Source organism: Cupressus sempervirens, chromosome 3 (genome assembly GCF_028749045.1).
Source record: "Cupressus sempervirens isolate cs-2001-9-10 chromosome 3, ASM2874904v1, whole genome shotgun sequence".
In the NCBI taxonomy this organism is placed as follows: domain Eukaryota; kingdom Viridiplantae; phylum Streptophyta; class Pinopsida; order Cupressales; family Cupressaceae; genus Cupressus; species Cupressus sempervirens.
This window is the reverse complement of record NC_143120.1, coordinates 250,417,758-250,429,917: the sequence shown is the minus strand read 5'-3', so window position 1 is coordinate 250,429,917 and position 12,160 is coordinate 250,417,758. Positions and strand designations below refer to the sequence as shown.

Genomic DNA, 12,160 nt, shown 5'->3' with positions numbered 1-12,160 from the left:
TGTCATTCATTATACGATGGTGCTCAACCAACTGTTCAGACATGTCATGGCTTATTTTCATAAGTTTATCTCGAATGCCTAAATAACCATCCTTTCTACTGTTTTGACTCTGGATATCAATTGTCTAAGATCGTGTCCTCTGAGACTCTGTACTATACCTGTCCATTCTGGATAAAGTAGAGTGTAACCCCAATAGGATATAACTTCTTCAAACACTAAGAACTAACATGCAAATGATTAGAAGTAGCATGCAACCATAGATTTTGACATGCAACTGATTAGAAGCAACATGCAACCACCAAATTCACCAAGAACTAATATGCAAATGATTAGAAGTAGCATGCAACCATAAATTTTGACATGTAGCTGATTAGAAGCAACATGCAATCATAAATTATGACATGCAAGATCTGGGTAGCTGTCAAAACTGACATGCAAGATCTGGGTAGTTGTCAAAACTGACATGCAAGATTTGGGTAGTTGTCAAAACTGACATGCAAACTTCTACAACCACCAAATTCACCAAGAACTAACATGCAAATGATTAGAAGTAGCATGCAACCATAAATTTTTACATGTAGCTGATTAGAAGCAACATGCAACCATAAATTATGACATGCAAGATTTGGGTAGTTCTCAAAACTGAAATGCAAGATCTGGGTATTTGTCAAAATTGACATGCAAACATCTACAAACCCTCAGGCTGGCAAGATCATGGCTCTGATACCACTGGAATGTCCCTTTTCTGATTTTGTATGATATTTCCAACCTTTAATCAGATCTTTAAGATCAAACAACTAATATCACAAAGATCCTCCAAATTTTTCAAAAAACCCCAAATCGGGTATGCCAGAAATGGTGCCAAAAACTTCACAGCTTCACCTATTATTAATAAATCTGAAAATGGCCATTTTTACAGAAATTTCAGCAGCATAACAGCCTACAAAATGACATTTCCAGATCTATATAGCCTTTACACAACAGCTCACAAATGTAGGACAAAAACTATGCTAATTGGGCTCCCGAAATTAACACAAAAATGCCCGAAAACACCACAAAAACACTAATAAACTATCTCAAAATTTTAATCACATCCCAATACATATATTCAACTCTATTTTAACAGTTTAAAGTCTGAAATACAACAGCAACCAAAACTGATATGAAATGCTCAACTGATTAGACACACGATGGCACTGGCTTGACTATCTCCTAAAGTTTAATCATGTCCCAATACATAAATTCAGCTCTATTTTAACATCTTAAAGTCTGAAATACAGCAGCAACCCAAACTGATATGAAATACTCTATTGAAAACACCAAACTCATACCAAAAAACAACCCCGAAAACTCACAAATCTGCACTATTCAGCACAAAGGCAAACTCTGTATGAGAATGCACATGGAATGGCTTCAAACTCCCATCCTTAGCCTTCCTGGAAACTTGCAAACTCCCATTCTTGGGTCTCCCTGGAAACCTGCAAACTCCCGTTCTTGGGTCTCCTTCTCCACAGGTTTGGCAGCCTCTGAAGAATAACAAAGAAATGAGCAAAATCAAGTTCTGGAATCCCCCCAAAATGCCTCCCACCCCTTAAAAGAGGGCATAACTGTAACTCACGTCCAAGAGAGGTTAATGAAACATATTTTAATAATAATTTTTATTTATTAGTCCAACGGTTTCCAAAGATTAACCCCCTTTTTCCGAAACTTCACTTTCTTGGGCCTGCCTGTCTTAGCAAAGATTATTATTTTTTAATTATTTGAAAAGGGGACATGATAGCTAACTTCGTCAACATGTAGCCACTGCATGAGATATCGTAAGATCTTTGTTTTTCTAGAAATTTAAAATGGACATTGAACTATCTACAACTAAGGCTTGAAGGTGTGACCTATCAGACAACTCCTTAAAATAGTGCACTTAGTGAAATGTGTCAAAAAAAAAAAAAAACTATTTAAACATTCGATCAAAGCTTAGTCTAAAAATCTCTAATAATTGAATTTAAAATTATCATTTGTTGTTAATAGAATATTGTATAACTATATGAAATATAACATATATGCAACTTAAATGGACCATATAGTTATTATTATTCATAAATATTTGTTATATATACCTTTTATATATAACACAAAAAGGACAAATACTTCAACACAAAAGATTTATTTGTCATTATAAAAATAACACATTATTATATAAAATACAACCTATATCCAATAAAAGGGACCATTAGTTGAACACTTGACAATCTCACACATTTCATTAGAAAATACAAGGCATTTATTGGTAGTTACCTTTTATATTTGTGATAAGACATATTATTAGTTCTTGCCGTAGGCAAGAAACTATAACATGAATGCACTTCAAAATTAGCAAAAAATATTATTCAAATGCTTTTTGAGCTATAAAGTTTTCATGTTTATTGAATTAAAAATAATTCAACACAATATATTTATTGACACTTTGATTGGTGGTTTTTTGCTATAGTAGGGAGTGCAACTTTTTCATATGTTTGTCTAACAGAACAATTTATTATTCAATTATTTTTTGCCACTATAAAGTTTTAATATATATTATATTTAAACTAATTTATAAAAATATATTTATTGATAATTTGATTGGTTGTTTTGTGCTACATTATGGCTTGCAATTTTTTGGACACAAAATGCAACAAATTATTTTAGAGACTTAAAAAAATTCTACTATTGCATACAAAGACAAATGATAAATTAAAATAAAAAATGTATCACATTTAACTTCTCTCTTTTTCATTTTTTACATCTGAACCAACATAATATTTGACCTTATATTTTGCTGTTGCTATAAATTACAAAACCCGTCCTAGTTATCTCGGAGTGATTGGCTCTCATAACACTAAATCAATTGAAGAGCTCGGCTTGGTACTATTTATAATATTGTTGTCACTTATAGAATCTACTAACACCTATGTTGATAAAATATTTACAAGTACAAGAAAAAAACAGCTAACTCAAATTTATTTTTCAAGCTACATAGGAAACAAACTTTATATTTTATTTATGAAACATAATTCATATTCGTTTCTTTTATAGGAACTAGATGCTATGCGTCCTTGTTAATAAGATTTACTCTATGCATACATTACTACCCCAATAGTTGTACACATAAGAATAATATGTGTACCCTAAGATATCAACGATTATTTGAGTGGGCATACTATGTTTTGAGTGACACATATATATTAGATAAGTATGATATTTTGTTTGACACAAAAAGTTATTTAGTTTACTCATTAATGAATTTATTTATTTATTTTTTTATAATATTTATAAACTTTCATTGTTCAAGTATTGACATATTTTTTAATCAGCATTTGAATTTGTATATATTTACAAATAGAATAATTAAATACAATATATAGTAAAAATGTGTTTAATAAATAGTTGATTCGTACTGTTACTTAAAATATATTCTTTTCTTGATTCTTTTAAATATATATATAATATACCAATACTGTAAATACATTCTTAGATTCTTCCTTGTATATGTGTCTTTCTATCATCCACTCTAAAGTTATGAGGACCCACAACTACTCAAATCATTAAAGCATAATTAATTATATAGTAGAAAATATTTATATTTCAATCAAATCATTAAAGCATAATTAATTATATAGTAGAAAATATTTATATTTCAATCCTTTCAACACTTAATAGAAAGGAATTACTAACCTATTTTTATTAACTGAATGTTTATCTTTTGCATACATGACGTAGCAAAAATGTAAACGTTAATGACAATTTACGGAACGAAAGATGGTAGGGCGCAATAGTTACCTACTCGGTAAAATCCGTCCCTTTTGAAAGCACAAATAACTAAATATCGATGTTCGAGCTCCAGTACGCCCTCAAAAGTAAGAAAAAACAAAACAATTTAAGGGAAAAATTAACTAAAATTATGAGTCCGTTGAATTCCACTGCGCCACCCAACGGGTGAGGGCAACTGTTGTACATTACTGTGAATCTCCAGCCGTCCGATTCAGTTCCGTTTTCCACGTCTTTTAACTCGTACATTTCCAAGGCAAATTTGTCGATATGCCATTCTAATTCCATGACTACCACTGCCACATGTAAGGAACCGGCTGTAGCCGGTCCTTCGGACTATATTACCGGCGATCAGGGGCATCTTCTCCGTTATACATGCCACAGCAATTCGTTTGAGAGTGATGATTGTGAACACTGGGTGACGAACGAGCTGGTTTTCTGGTTTTCTGCTGTGTAAAGTCTTCCTGCGTAAAGCGGGCTTTGAAACAGGTACTCAGTCAACTGAATTCGTAGCTTTCATAGTGTTTTTCTTGAGAATACAGGCAGTATTTGCTCTTTTTGTTGGTATTTAAAGTAGCAGAAACATGATTCAGACAATTTAGGAGCTCACGTTCAAACTTCGTTAAATTTTACTTATATTATGCATTCATTTTGTTTGTTTTGTAACTTTAAGGTTCTGCTTTGTTTGCTTGTCAAATTTAGCTAGATAGTGGGGTGTTTCCGTTTTTTATTCCCCATTTTTTTTTGCGGAGGTTTATGGAGCAATGTTTTCTTGATTTTGTGTATGATGATTCTTTATTGCAAACTGAATTTTCTCTTCTTCATACCTTCTTTTCTAAGTTGAGCTCGAAATTTTGGGTTAGTAGACGGCAATTTTGTTATAGCTGACGTTTTAAGAAGGATTTTAGTAGTTGTTTTGTCTTCATTTTTTTTATGGAGGGATTTAACTGTATATGCTTGCCATGTTTCTTCACAAGGCGACTATCCGCAAGATGTTTTTACTTATTTAACCGATAAAATTTAGGAGGAACTTCAAACTTTGTGCGGGCTTTTGGAATTATTTTAGGTAATGTACGTATTATTTGTTCCATATCACTGTACACTAAAATGCAGCTATTCTCACGTGGTTCAATGTAAGTCTGGTAGAATATTTATTTTGACGATAACCCCGTGTCGATTTGTTCAGGTTTTGAGATAAAAATTGGGTACTGTCTGTTATTAATTTACGTGCACCTAGTCTAAACAACATATCTGTGCTCTGTTTCTATGTAACCGCCACTGTCTCTACGTTCTCTAAATTTAGCTGGCATACGCTTCCGAGATTGGTATTTTACTTTGCATTTTTAGCATCTCTCATAAATGCTTGCCTATTTCGAGGCTTGAGCTGCTTTTCCTTGGCTCATTTGTTTTACTTAGCTGTTGGATCCTTTATAGTGAGCATGTTCGTGGAATTGTTTTTTGAAATTCACCTTCCTTTTTGATTTAAGGGATTCGGTTGTGTTCTTTTTGATATGATATGATATGATAGATTTTAATGACGTCCACGAGACTAAAGTAGTCTATGGGACGCATGCAATCACCCTCCCGAGTCAGGAGCGGAACTAGTCAGTTGTGAAGTTTTGGATAACTTGTCTCTCCTTCTCTGAAGTTTGGTAATCAAATCCGCTGCTCTCTTCACTTGATCTTCCTCGAATAAATAGTTGAAGTCCTTGTTCTGCAATATTTTTGTATAACCAGATCTGATGTCATTGTAAGCCAGGCAGTCCTTGACAAAGTGCTGCTCTGTCTCAACTATTCCCATATTACAAAATAAACATGTTCTGTTTGCCCACTCTTCCTTTGGAACTTGCCACCGACCAGTTTCACATCGCAGCTGATGTGAACTAGTTCTAAGTTGTGCCATCAACATTTTTGCTTTCCAGTTAATAGGTGCTCTTATATAGGCCTTTTCATCATGACTATAAGTGGGATTAAATTCTTTAATGTAATAGGATTTTTTCCGCCCTATGCGTCTTGTCCACAGAATATTGTGAATTTTTTCATTGACAACTTTTTTATTTCTGTAATGTTATCCGGGCAAGTTTGGATGTTGATATCCCATTTTCGCATCCATTTGTCATTTTGCTTCATCTATGTGCTTTTCTGCCTCACAAGTTTTTCCTCTATGATCAACTTGGGCCAACGATGTGTTTCTAGACCTTGGGTTTTCTTTAAGTAGCTTATCATTTAGACCAAAGCTTCAACGGGTTTTCTTCAACAGGTTTGACAACACTAGTTGAATTATTTTTCCTACTATGTAGGAGATGGACAGCTTAAACATCACACAGTAAGGCTTGATTCTTAGGCAAAAAGTGTTAAATAGTCGAAGTTGACTTATTTTTCCAAGGTTAATTTCTTCCTTAGTGTGTTATGTTAAAGGATGGCTGGATGGCCGGAGACAGTAAAGTTGTTCAGTTTTGGTAAAATATTTATATTTAATGACTGCATTATGGTTGCAGTGTGGCTGAACTTTTGTTTGTTTTTCATTGTATGTTAATTATACATGCATTTATATTATGGTAAAGAATTATATGGTTGTTGAATTCTATTTTATTTGGTTTTCTGGGTAAATGAGCTGAGATGAAGTTTTAGCAATGTAGGAACATATGACCTTTTCAAGGGCGTGGAAAAATTTAGTTGATTTTGATTTAGTTTTCGTTAAGACAAACTTTGATTTCAAATCTGTGTTTTTCTTTCCAAATGGCATAAGTTTTAACGAGTAAATTTAGTTGAAATATCCTATAGAAATTGTAGAATATATCTAATTTAGTGAAGGGTAAATTTGTTGAGGGATTTGAAGAGTACCCGTATTTAATGATTGCTTTTTTTGCAATTGGATGTGAACTATGTTTGCTTGTCTGCACTTGTTAATTATAACTATATATTTAATGTGCTCAAGAAATACGAGTTTTTGAATTTTCAATTTGACTTTACTTAATTTCAGGTAAATTGGCTAAGACAGGGTATTAACAATGTAAAAGCTGAGACATGGTATTAACAATGTAGAAACATGTGAAAATTTTCAAGCACTTGGAAAAATTAGTCAACTATGTTTTCCTTTTTTTCATGCCAAGTTTTGACTTTAGATCTGCATTTTATTTTCCAAATGTTATAATTGTTTCTATGTTTGCCAGTAAATTTAAGTGGAACGTCTGGATCTAGCAGACTTTCTATTTTATGCCTATCTCATTAAAGTTTTAAAAGAACCTCAGATAAATAACTATATTTTAATTCTGCACTTTTTTGAATTGTATTCTCTCAATATAGACACTTAATTTTTCTTTTGAAACATTTTTTAGTACCTTTACACGACAGTTTTCTGAAATTTAAACTGCATAATTAGTGTCAGCATGAAATTAAGGGTTTCTTGACTGATTTAGTTTAAGTAATTCTTTGTAAAGTGTAGGAGATGACTTTTGAAGGATTCAAATATTAAGCTTTCTATTCATCCTTTCCATTAAACTTGAAACATATTTTTTTTGGTGTACCTGTTGGTTTGTTCTCCGAAATTCTTTTTGAAGCACATATAATTTTGACGAAGTTAATACAATTGTACTACAAATACGAGGGAAGAAGTCTCAAAGTTACAATAAATAAGTAAGATGTGACTAAAGCCAAACTTGTTGAGGAGGCGGCAATTATTTTCTAAAACCACACCCAGAAACAGTAGACCTGAATATAGGTATTGTGGATGTAAACAAATGTGAAAGACAAATATAACTTCACAAAAAAGTTAACTATAAACTTAGAATGTAGCAAATACTAAGGTCAGTCATGCATGTCTAGAAGCATTCAATCTAGAAGCATTAGAAAAAGTTAGGACTGCCATGTGGTCAAATCAGGTAGGTAGAAAAAAGGCTTACTATGTCAACAAATTTAACCACACTTGCAAGCACGGTGACAAAGAGTACCTAGGAGCCGACATCAGAGGAAAGGCAAGAATCTTGATCGCTTCACTGAGATCCAGTTCACATCACTTAAGGTGCGAAACCGGCAGATGGAAGATCCTTAAAAAAAGGCGGGAGGAGAGAATTTGTAGGTTTTGTAACAATGGTGTAGTGGAGATGGAATAGCACTAGATCAAAGAGTGTATGGCATACGAAGACATCCGGGTCCAATTCATGGACATGATACAAGTGAACAGTATAAAAGAGCTTTTTGAGGGGCCAAGACTTAACAAGGTGGCCGCCTTGCTAATGCAGCTCCACAAAAGAAGGGACAGCCTAGAGAACTCCCAGCAGAATATATAGTGGACGTTAGTAAAACTCATTTCATTTCATTCATCTCCTTATTAAAATATAATGGATGCTTTGTTTTTCATGCATCCATGCATGAAAAAACAATATGTGCTTGTAGAGATTTTGTAGGAGTGAGGAGACATCTATTTGACATCCTTATGGCCCAAATTAACTTCCCATGGAAAAAAATCCAAGCAATAACTTTTTAGAAGTTGCTGAAGTAGAGCATTCATTTAGGGAGAGTAAAGTCACCTTCAATTACTTGAAAATAACTTAATTGATCATCACTGGATTTTGTAGTGCTTGTCAAGACATTATCTAATTGAGATTGGTGCCCATCTACAACATTAGATAAAGGTGTTCTTTGTAAGGTTGTAGTCCTATTGAGATGGCTTGCCTCATTGTTTTCAAAACTTCCTTTTCTCTTATTGATAAGGGAATACAAACTACTATTTTCTTTGAACTAAATCCCAAAAAATTCTAGGGTTTCTAAATATTCCTTACTCTTTATCTTAATTCTTTGTTTACCATATAGGGTAAAGGATACTTAATGCATGTAGTATAGTAAGATATAACGCAGAACAAATACTTTATTCATATACACAATATGCTTATTACAATAACTCCAATGATGTTGATTACAATTATGATCCAAAGTCCATTTCAGATGGTGTACATATACCTTCCCGAAGGGGTGACTCAATCGTCATGCACCCTTTTGGATACAATTCTACTTGTTGGCTACTATTCTACCCGTCGGCTACACTATAGAATTTACTGACAACATCATCCCCTCAAAAAAGTAAAATTGTCTCCAAATGACAATTACAAAATATCCGAGATAGAGTAACAAAACAGAATACATTAACTGACTAACTATAACAAGATAGATTTGTTTCCGTCGTATCACATTCACATTCCTCTCGTGCCTACGCTAAACTGGTCTCCACAACACGTTACATCTGTAACCGTTGTTAACACAATACGTGACCTTAGCCAATCTGACCTTGATAGTCACCTGCGCCGCCTTCTTTTCTTCCAACTCCTAGGTACATTGAGCCAAGTGTCGCTCTACTGCCCCCAACTAGATGATTAGCTCCTCCCAAGCTCCTTATTCATCCATCAAGACAACCTCACGTCCAACACCTACTCCGAGAGCCTCAAAGTGTATCACCCTTCTTGAAAGGCTTGCTCCAGTGCTCTCTCCACCTTTGGAAGACCGACACTCCATGCCTGCAGTAGCTCCAGGTCTCATCAATTGGTCACACTTCCTACGACTGATAATTGAATTGATTGGGTCGAGGGGTAGTGCTCCTGCGGGGTCCCCAGGCGTGCTCCTTATCATGATACAAGGGTTGAGGGGTAGCGCCCTTGCTGCCAAGACCAAATTAGCACCCTCAAACCCGCACAAAAGTCCATGGAACACACCATTTTTGTGATTTTCTTCTGATACTATACTCTTTCAGCCATCGGCTTACATTTTCTACCTTTTTATGTCTTTTCCTTCCCTTCGGTATCATATGTTATTCATTATGAACTGTCTTGATTTGTCGTCTTTTTTTTTTATGGCTCCTGCTTTTTGAAGAGTACGGTTCCTTCCTCTTGAATGCTCTAGTACAGCGTCTGAAGGGTTATTACTATACCTCTATCAGTGCGGCTTCTCTGATCCCCTTTATTATATCACAGCTTAACTTTGTACAGTGTACGGCTACATGATGCAATGCTTCTGTAGTGTATTTCGTATGGCAAAATATGTCATTGTCCTTCTGTCGTACAATATGTTAGTGCACTATTTGTTCGATTTGTACTCCTTTACTTGGCCGTACGGTTCAATACATACCCCTTTCATGCTCCTTAAAACTATACGTCCGTATGGCTCGTATGCCTATGTTCCCTTTATTCGTACGAGCGTACAGTCTGTTTGTTCCTAGTGTGATTGTCTTCCTTGTACCGTATGGTCACCCCACTCTGGTTGTGGTTTTTGTATGGACTGTACGGTATGGTTTTTCTGTTGCCAATGTCTGTACGAGTTTGCCGTATGGTCTCTCTCCTTCGCCATACAGTCACCCAACCTCCAAGCAATCTAGCCATATGGTGCACCTCTGGGCCTCTTCCTGCAACATCCTAGCCGTATGGTGCCTTGCTTTGTTTTCTATTGCCGTACGGTTGTTGCAATTGGATGCAATCAATGCTCCCTCCTAGTACTTCCATACGGGCCGTACGGTATTTATCGTATCTTCTATTTTGTGGTTTTCACATAGGTGATACGGTATGGCCATTGCTATAGGGCTTTCCTATCTGTATGGCTATACGATCACTACTTTAGTATTGGTGTTTCCTTTTATGGGTTGTACAATGGTTTTTGTAGTACTCTTTTAACATTTTATCCCCTTAAAGGCCATACGAGCTGTCCTTTCTTTTTGCTTCTTGCTTGAAGGCTGTACGGTGTTTGTTCATTTATCTCTATCAAGCACTTCGTTTGGTCGTATGGTGTTTTACATGTGTCGTGCATTATTCTGGATTGGTCGTATGGTGTCAACCTTACCTTGCCTGTTTCTTTTCTCAGCTGTACGGTCAAAATTCTCCTTTATTGCTTGTTCATACAGTCTCCTTCCTACATATAAAATGTCGTACGGTGGTTTTATCCCCTCTTATGGTACGATACGGATCCCCAAAAAACCATACGGTCCTTTAATACTCCTTTATTTTAATAATCCTATTACTTTATTACTGTCTCTTATTTCTTTATTACTTTCGTACCCACACTTAGAAAACCTGTTCAACTTTGTACTTTATCTACAATTAGTTATCTTACATATATACATTATTTATAGTTGTTCTTCTCTCTCAGTTGTTTGTCGACGGAGGAACATTTCTTTCATGATATATTTTTAACTTCGACCCGTTCATCGCGTTTGGTACTTCTTTCCTGTCTAGCGTCCATAGTTTGATTGTCCTATTATTGCCAACTTCTCGTATTTTGTATGGTCCGACCCATTAAACTTTGAACTCCCTTGGCCTGATCTCGTTCCGCCCATTATACTTCAAAACTAATTGTCTTGGTTGAAATTTATTTAGTTTCAAATGCTCGTCATGTCATACTTTTTGCCTATTCTGTGTAACCTCCGTGGGCCATTGTGCCTGCAATCGTCGCTCATCAATATTATTTAAGTTATACAATCTATCCCTTAGGCTTTCCATATCGCCCAGTTTGTTCTTGAAACTCGGTACCATGAATTCCATCAGCTGCAACTCCTTGCCATCAATAACTGTATTCTTGATTCTAGAACCTTCACTTTGTACTACTGCAGTTTTTATTAAGCTCTTCCTCTTTGTTTCCTGTGCAGACCGTACGATGTGTTTTCCTTGCTGTCGGTATCTTTCTACTAAATCTGTGGTGCGGCATAATTTTTTTTCCTATGCGGTCTCTTCACCGTGTACTGTATGGTGGAATCTTTCCTTTTGCTGGGTTCGTACAGTATGTTTTTCCCTTTAGCTTCAGTCATAACCGCCTTTCCTTCTTCTGCTTCTCTGTATTCCTTCAGACATTCATTTTCCTATCCTTTCTCACCTTTGTCGACCCTTAACATATTACAGCTCGGAAAGAGCTCGTAATCCTCCATCTGCCAGTGTAATAGGCTGTTCACTGAGTCTAGGTCATCATTATTCAACCCTCCTAATCTCAATACTCCTCCCTTGTTCGGTTCCGTTCTCTTCTTTCTTTCATCATCACCTTCACCTTCACCTTCGGAAGCTAACTCCTCACCTACCATCTATATATGCAGGTCGATTATAAATCTTTGGCCTTTGCATTCCATGGATAGGGTATTTCGTTTCTAGTCATGTTTCACCTTTGCTTGCACCAACCAACCCCGTCCAAGGATAGTGTCATATCCTCTTCTTTTCAGTGGAATGACCACAAAGTCTACTAAAAATGGTTGCATTCCAATGGTTATTGGTTGTGCCATCAAAGTTTCCAACAGTTTGATCCAATGCTGATCTCTCGTGGGTAACTGGAATGTAGGTGGCCACAATGTAGGTTGTCCTAACTTCTTCCATGTATCTTCCGGTAACACGTTCAC

At 35.5% G+C, this 12,160-nt stretch overlaps 1 protein-coding gene across 4 annotated transcripts in view; it reads left to right on the top strand.

The window, feature by feature from the left end:
• The first annotated feature begins 4,172 nt into the window (after positions 1-4,172).
• LOC149565800 (factor of DNA methylation 1-like) overlaps positions 4,173-12,160 on the top strand; it is a 127,697-nt gene continuing 119,709 nt past the window's right edge. For all 4 annotated transcript variants that reach the window (XM_089819294.1, XM_089819293.1, XM_089819296.1 and 1 more), the window contains exon 1: positions 4,173-4,290. The gene's annotated coding sequence lies outside the window, so the exon portion shown is untranslated. The remainder of the gene's footprint in view (positions 4,291-12,160) is intronic.